The following is an 8,744-nucleotide window of genomic DNA, read 5'->3' as shown; positions in this document are numbered from 1 at the left end:
GCATCACAATGAAGTATAATAAAACACTTCAAGAACGCCTTCATTAATTACGGATTATAAAAAATAATGACAATCATCTCCCACACTTTACCTAATGTCTCCATGTAATGAATCTTCAGTAATGGATGTGTGCCTGTTTTTGACAGCCTCTATTTTTCCTTCCTAATAGCCCTCTCATTTATTTTACTACAACTATGTCTTCACTACTGGAAGTGTTTAAGACACACACTGTAAATAGTAGTTACATCTTCCCCAAGACAAGCCTAACAGACCAGTTAGACCAATTAGATGCCCCTTTCTCAGAACTGGACAATTCAGTAGAAAACTGTTTGGTTTCCATTTCTTCTGAGCAGCAGTATATTAACTGGGTTGTTCCTGCTGTGAAATTGCCTTTTTGTTCCTAATCACCTAGTACCTGGATCTTGATGACTCTGAAGCCTACTTTTCTAGCCTTCTGTGCTTTCTTTTATCTCCTCTTTCTGGGCTGTAAAGCAAGTTTGTCGTTTTCAACAGAACTAAGTGAAGAAAAATGCAAACAAAATAAAATATAAAATTGTACCAAATGAAAGAAGAATTGATGAAATTAGGATTAAAATATTCCCCTTTGTATTTATTCAGTGAGTTATATGGCTTTCATTAAATGTAATGTGCTCTCGGAGGTAGATGTACCTGAGCTGGCCTAACCACAAATTGATTTCTGACCTCAGGAAGTTTTTATAACATATGGAACAAAATATCAGGCCTAGTGGAGAGTAGGAAGCATCTACATAGATGGTGTAATGTATAGTAGAGGATATAATGTAACATTGTATGAAAGATCAGATACATTGCTATGAGAGTTCTGAAGAGAGAAAAATTAACTATGGCTTATGGGGCAGAAGTAGTCAGAATAATAATTAAAGAAAAAACACACATTTAACTTGGAAACAGAAAAAATCAAAACTTTGTCGATGCCATGGGAAATGTGAGAAAAAGGATGTAAGTCAGGAAGTTTGAAGATGATTCAGTTAGTAGGTCATTTAGACGGGAAAGTCGACTAAGTACAATGGAACAGCAGAAAAATCATAAGATCAACTGCAGTTGAGATCATGGAAGGCTTTGAATGCATTTATTTGTAAAACAGCTGGGAGTCAACATGCTTTAGAATTAGTAGCCTAACAGTTCTGTGGAGGATGGATAGGAGGCATGACAGAAGGGGAGAGTTCTACTGGGAGACCATCACCACTGCACCTCTGAGATTTACTGAGTGTGAGCTTGCCTTTAACATTCTGAACATGCTCAGTCCTATAAGTAAGGATCCCTTTTATTCTCTTATCCTCTTAATTTGTTTTCTTATGTAAGAAAAACGGAGTCTTTGGTAAATCATTCTATTTTAAAGTAACATTCAAATCTTACAGAGAAAATGTTAAAAGTCCATTTGAGTCTACAGAAAACTGAAGAACAGGCATTGTTTGAATTTTACGCATCACTGATACGTATCTTCAATAGACTCTGTTCTTAAAAGCACAAAGAATTCTACTGAAAAACTGTTTCTTTTTTTCTCTCTCTAATTTTCTATCTCTTTTCCTACTCCTATTATTATTTGGCTGTGACTTTTAATAAAAATAATAGTTTTCCTCTTTACACACTAGGTAATAACTTGACCACCAACACATTTAGAGGGTTATTTATATTACACTTTCTCTTTCAATCCAGAGAATGACATTCAGATAAAGGTTTTCTTCCAGCTTTCTACCCCTGAATATAGAGACTGTGCTTTAAATGAGTTTCATTGAGTCATTCAGCATTCAGTAGAACATGTTCACAAATCAAGTCTGACTAGGAGAAACGCTTCCAGTTATCATTTTAAAAGTCATATGTAGAAAGCCATACCTAGAAAATGATAGCTGAGGCATTTTAAAATTTGAAGACATATTATAAAACCTGCTGGCTTCCTTAATAAGCACATATCATGCACTTGGACACAATGTTTTGCTCATCTCTTAAATAAGTAATTTCATTAAAAAACATTCTAATGTCAACAGTATTTTTCCTAGAGGTATGGTAATAAATCAAAACCTCAAATTCAATGTAAAAAGGTCCCCTAGATATTAGTAGGAGACAAGACAATGATAGGCCTGTTTAAATGTAACACTAAGAGATTCATGACACCAGGTATATTTGGCACATACTGCTATCAGACAGAGTGTAATCAAAAATTCCTGCAAAATCTCCCAATTAAAATGCTTAGTCTTTGCTAAGTGCAAGGTTTATCAAATCACAGTGAGAAGTGCCGCTGGCTGAATGGTAACTGTGCACAGAGTTGCCCTGGTGGGGTTCTCCGTTTCCTGCCGGCAAGGTACAGTGCTTTTTCCCAGCGGCTTTTTGTTAATCTACAAGGACTCAATAGTTATATTACAAAACAGTAACAATTTGCTAAAATGGACTTAAATGAAAACTGGCAGGTATTTGTTTTTAGTTAAAGGCCAATGTGTCCTGGGCAACAGATGCCCAAATCTCTTTAGAGAGTACCTGGGAAATAAATATTTTTTAATGTTATACTTGTTATTTTTATTGCAAGTGACACTTGGCTTCTCCCAGAGTGCAGCCTGCTTTGTGGATGTTACTGCGTTCATCTTCACAGCATGGTGAGCAGGTGTCAACTATGATTATCTTGGTTTTGCAGGTGGCAAGACAGAAACTCTGAGAAGTTACATGACTTGATCAAGGTCCTAAAAGGACCTGAAGCTGCAGCTGCCCTGGACCAATTAAGTTTCTTGTTTATTTAAACGAGGGGGACCTACTAATAGGAGACAGCAAAGGGAAAAGAGTATTTTTTAAACGGCTGCTTACCATAATTCTAGTTTATATAGTATCATTTTAATCTTAATAACACTGAAGATAAGGAAATTAAACTTTTAGAGAGAGCCAATGAAGTCCAACCTTGTGGAGCAAATTAAAAAACAGAGCCAAAATTTGAACCAAGATGATTCCTATGACTCTTCCCACTGTATTTTGAAGATTTTTTTACTGCTATGGCAGTTTATTTGTCTTTATTTGCCAAGGTACCGCATAGAAACAGCAATTATGATTAAGTTACCTGGTTTTTAGAAGGTGAGAGAAGTAGGAGGTAACTGAATCCATCAATATCCAAATCTATCAATTTATACTCCCCCAGCCCAGAAAGGCAGCTTGCCTTAATTATTCTAAATATTTTCCTATGGCCTCCCTACTATTGTATATCATAGCTGGCATCTTGAAGCTGACAGGGGATCTTGTCCCTTAAACTAGATTTTACAGATGAGGAATCCATTTAAACGTTTATCCAAGGACCAGATGTCTAGAAAGAAATTCCTCTATCCAGATTCCTTCTGCTCTTGCTGGAGGAGACTCCAGAGGGAAAAGTTTGACAAGCAGATATTGTAAACAAACTTTCTACCCACTTCTCACATACACAGCTCCAGATTAGCACCATCTATGGCTCACTCCTCTCACATTTTGATTTTAATTCCAAACGTTAGACTCCTAAGGCAGTGTGTGTTTGAACTTGAGCAGAGATCGTAGAATGACCCAAGATTGCACGTGTTGAATTATTATATAAAGCTTATAAGTTCTTATGTATTTGCTGCTCATTTAGTGCCAAACTTTTCCAAGGAAAGTATTCTTAATAGGAATCTTATATGAAATTTTAGATTTTGTGAGGTGTGTCTGTGTGTGTGTGTGTGTATGAAATCACAAGTAAAATCCTTTGCCTAAAAAGTTTTGAGATATACAAAAAATAAAGTCATATAGTTAAGTCAAATAACCTCACACTGCCAAAAGGGGAAACATAAATTTTAATAACCCCAAACCAATAAATGTTATTTGTTTTACACTAACACAGTGAACTGAGACTGATTCAGATCATTCTCTGATGTCAAAGAAAGCTAGAAAAGGAACATAAATCACAGTTGCCCAAAACATCTTGATCATATTATATCTATTGCAGGTCAATTTATATAATAAATGCTAATAATTCCCTAGAAATTTCATTCATTTTAATCCCAATAATAAGTGGATCACATCTAGCCAGTTTAATGTTTTCATAACTAATTTAATATGGGAATACTGATTAATGAGAATGGGTCAACCATGAAAATTTATAGTGGTTTATTGCTTATTTGAAATTGAAGTTGCAAGAACTAAGATGTTATATTTACTAAATTAGGAGAGAGGGTTGGTCTAAATACATTAGAGAGAGAGAAAGAGACAGACAGATACAGAGACAAAGAGAGACAGTAAAAGAGAGACAGAAAAAGAGAGACAGAAGATTCTTGCTCAAGCCAGAAGATGATGTAAGTTTAAAAGAAAAATTATTTATGAAAAAGAAAACTACTTAGGCAAGTGCCTTAAGACAAAGCAAATATCCTGTTTAAAATTTGGAACTAAAAACATTTCTAAATAAGAATCACAGAAGCACATCTGCTTCAGAAGCAAGTGGCAGAGTTAAGTAGTGTAATTTTTATTTAGAGTCCAAAATATGAGAACAAATTTTAAATTTAGTGCCTCTTCCTAATATGGTTGACTAGATCAGGGTTTAGTTCTAAAGAATGAGGTGATGAGTAACTTTCAAAGCAACAACTCCCTTCTAATGTTATTTCTGGGTTCATTTAAATCACTCATTTGAATCTCCATGAAAGTTATTTCAGAAAGAAATGGAAGAAAAATGACAGTTAATTTTACTGCATCGGCAGATTTGGAGAAAAAAATTCAGATGTTGCATATTTTAATATTAGTATTCATGTTTGGTCCTTTTCTTGGAGTTCTGATTTTCCTTTTGAAATATCCTTCCCCCCCTCAAATTCTTTAAATTAGTTATAATAATTGATTTAAAGCCCTTGCTGCCATTTCCAATAGCTGGGTGATCTTTTGGTCTACTTCTATTATTTTCTTTTGAATCAGGTTACATTTTCCTACTTTATTCTATATCTGTTAATTTTTAATTATATTCAGAACACTGTGTATTTGAAAAGAATGGTTAGAGACTATTGTATGGATATTTCAAGAGAGTGCAAGCCCTTTCTTTTATCTGACAGTCAGGATATGAGCTAATCTTTCTAATTTCTGTAGGAGTTGAGTTATTCTGGGCTGTGTTGCAAGTCCAATTTTAACTGTGATTAATACTCCAACTACCAACCAACCTAACAACACAAGAGCTTCCTTCCTTTCTTTCTTTCGTCCTTACTCTTCCTTCCTTCTTTCCTTCCTCCCTTCCTTTTTATTTTGTGCTAATATTTTTATTTTGGTATAATAAAAAATTTAGAGGAAAATTGTAAGGAAAGTAGAAGGCATTATTGTATACCTTTTAATTGGACTTAACCAATGGTTTATATTTGTTCCATTTGTTCTCTCTCTCTCTCTGATCGCTCGCTCTCTCTCCTCCCTTCCTCCTGGAAAATGTATTTATATTTTATATACATTTCTTTTCTATGAACACTTTGAGACCATTTTTTTTTCTGAGCAATTTGTGAATATGTTGGAGTCACTGGGCCCCTTTACCTCTAAAAACTCACCTGTGCACTTCCAGACTGAGGGCATGACTTCCATGACCACCTTACACTGCATTTATCACTGACCCAATATTGATTAAACACTATTCTCTAATCCATAGTCTTTTGTAACTACATGTTTTTCTGTCCACGATCCAATCATATACCAAGCATTGTGTTAAGTTTTCACGTGTCTGTAGCTGCCTAAAATATAAAGCAGTTTATCAACCTTTCTTTGTCTTTCCTGGCCTTGATAATTTTGCAGGGCAGTAGTTTCATAGACTATTTTAAAATTTCTGTTTGTCTATTTCATTTTTGTGTGGAAATTTTTTAAAAACAAACATCTTTTATTGAAGTATAGTTGATTTACAACGTTGTGTTGTTTGTCTAGTTCTTATGGCAATATTTAGGTTACATATTCTTTGGCAGGAATATTAAAAAAAAAAAATAACATGGTGTCCTTTCCAATGAATCCTAGTAGGAGGACTGTGGCTAACTTTGTTAAGGTGATCTAGGCCAAGTTGCTTCATTATAAAATTACCATTTTTTCTTTGTAATTGTTTCAGTTGGAGTTTTCTGAGAAAGCAGGTAGGATTAGATGTTCAAGAGACTTTTGGGAAAATCATATTTGAGGAAAAAAATGGAAAGGGAGGCAGAGAAGGCAAGGAGAGGCCTCAGATCTAGACATGGGGGAGAAGGGGAAGGAAGGAGGCTGGGGAGGAAGGCTCTCAGCTGAAGCGTAGTCTAAGAAACCTTCCGCCAAGCCAATGGGTGGCCCTGGAGCCAGAGCTAGCCTTAGAGGGGCCAAGTGTTTTAGGGTCGGATAGTTCTTTGTTGTGGGGAGCCATCCTCTGAACTGTAAAAGGCTTAGCAGCATCCTCGGCCTCTACCCACTAGATGCCCATAGCAGTCTCCCAGTTGTGATTACTGAAAAGTATCTTTAAACATCATCAGTGTTACCTAAGGGATAAAATTACTTCTAGCCGAGAACCTCTGCTTTATACATTTAGGTCTTCTCCTATCTTCTGGTGAAAGTTCGTATCTCTGAAGACCACTCGTTTTTCACATAAGATTTCCCCTAAAGTTGTCCTTTCTTGCTTGATGGGGTGTGATTTATTGCTAAACCCTCGTCTACATTCCCTGGGCATAAAACTTCTCTACAACGAGTGAGTCCTCCTGTGTCTAATGAGGAGTGATTTCAGCCGAAAGCCTTCCCCACACTTAGTGCAAATATAAGCCTTCTCCCCCGAGTGTGTCCTCTGATGAGTGCTGAGGGTCACCTTATCAGTGAAGCCCCACTCACTCTCCCTGCATACATAGGGCTTCTCCCGTGAGTGTGTCCCCTGATGTCTTAGGAGGGCTGCTTTCTGGCCAAAGCCTCGCCCACACTCAATGCACTCAAAGGACTTCTCCCTGGAGTGGGTCAGCTTGTGTCTGACTAGATTTGCTTTCTGGCTAAAACCTTGTCCACACTCAGTGCAAACGTAAGCCTCCTCCCCAGAGCGTGTCCTCTGATGACTGATGAGTTGTGACTTCTGTCGAAAGCCTTGCCCTCATTCCCCACGCACAAAAGGCTTCTCTCCTGAGTGTGTCCCCTGATGTGCAATGAGAGTAGACTTAGGCCTAAATTCTCACCCACATTCCTAGCACATGTAACGCTTCTCTCCTGAATGTGTCCTCTGGTGTGTGGTAAGGTTTGATTTATCACTGACGCCTTGCCCACACTCCAGACACACAAAAGGCTTCTCTCCTGAGTGTGTCCTCTTGTGTTTAATGAGATATGACTTCTGACTAAAGCTCTAGCCACATTCATTGCACAAATGAGGATTCTCCCCTGAATGAAATCTCTGGTGTTTCCCGAGAGTGGATTTATCTCAAAAAAGCCTCCCACAGTCCCTGCAGACGTAAGGCTTCTCCCACGAGTGAGTCCTCTGGTGTGTGATAAGGTTTGACTTAGCCCTGAAGCCTCACCAACACTGCTGGCACACAAAGGGCTTCTCCCCTGAGTGTGTTCGAAGGTGTCTGATGAGGGTTGACTTCTGGCTAAAGCTTCGCCCACAATCCTCACATGCAAAGGGCTTTTCCCCAGAGTGTGCCATCTCGTGTGTGACTAGGTTTGACTTCTGGCTGAAGGTTTGCCCACACTCTCTGCAGAGGTAAGGCTTCTCCCCCGTATGTGATCTCTTGTGTGTGATGAGAGTTGATTTATAGCGAAAGCTTCGGCCACACTCACTGCAGAAATAAGGCTTTCCTCCTAAGAGAGTCCTCTGATGACTAAAGAGAGTTGATTTCTGGTTAAAGCCGAGCCCACAGTTTCCACAAATGACTACCTCAAATCCCGAGATTTCTACCCACTTTAATGCTTTGTCTGTTTCTAAAGGTTTTGGCTTCCCAGATGAGCTGAACCTTATTTCCATCACTGTCTTGCTTTCTCTTGAGCTTAGTAGCTGTTCTTCAGATGGGCTGGAGAAAGTTCTTGAAGTAACTCTCTCCCTTGTCCTCCCAAACAAAGATTTGGAGCCACCTTCTCTGTCTTCACCTTCCACTCTGTCACCCCAGAAGCTTTCATAAGAGAATAGCTGCAGCTGCTGCTTCTGATCTGCTGGGCAGAGATCTGCTCTTTGGAGGGTTCCTGCAAACAAGCCTGGACAGATTGGAAGGTGATGATCATGCAGCACATGTTGATGTAATTGCTGACCACAGAAGACCAGAACGGAGGAGGAATAAGGTGGAATTTCTGGCTTTGGATCTGCCGAACAGGGGCTGGGCTGATGTCCTCTCTCCTCTTTCCAGGACTCTTCTCCATACTCTAGCAGAATGACAGGTGTTGGTTTGGAAAATGAAATTCCCAAGGAGACTAGGTTGCTGTAGTTTTGCAGCATCACTTCCCTGTACAGGGTCCTCTAAGCATGACTTAACAGCTGCCACCCTTCCTGGGTGAAGTCCACAGCCACATCATGGAATAACACGAATGTTTCTTCTCTCCTGGCTTTCAAGAGCCCCAAGACCATTATTCTGGTCCCCTGAATGTTCTCCCTGGAAAAAGGTGAGGCTAAAGTCTTGGGGACACGCTTGCAAAGTCTATCCCATGGCAAGTGTGACAATGGTAAGGGATGCCGAGTTAGAGGCAGCCTGCTATATCACCTATCTTTCTTTTAGAAGTTACATAATTTTAACTTTTCCATTAAGGGTATGCTCTGTCTCAACTTCATTTTTTGTGTTTGGTGTACGATAGAG

At 38.6% G+C, this 8,744-nt stretch overlaps 1 pseudogene; it reads right to left on the bottom strand.

Moving 5' to 3' along the window:
* Positions 1-6,664: 6,664 nt before the first annotated feature.
* LOC114887584 lies at positions 6,665-8,389 on the bottom strand (annotated as a pseudogene).
* Between the last annotated feature and the right edge of the window lie 355 nt (positions 8,390-8,744).

This window comes from Monodon monoceros, unplaced genomic scaffold (genome assembly GCF_005190385.1).
Source record: "Monodon monoceros isolate NGI ecotype Baffin Bay Population unplaced genomic scaffold, NGI_Narwhal_1 Super_Scaffold_7, whole genome shotgun sequence".
Lineage (NCBI taxonomy): Eukaryota > Metazoa > Chordata > Mammalia > Artiodactyla > Monodontidae > Monodon > Monodon monoceros.
The sequence above is the reverse complement of the archived record's forward strand: the minus strand, read 5'-3'. Positions and strand labels throughout refer to the sequence as shown.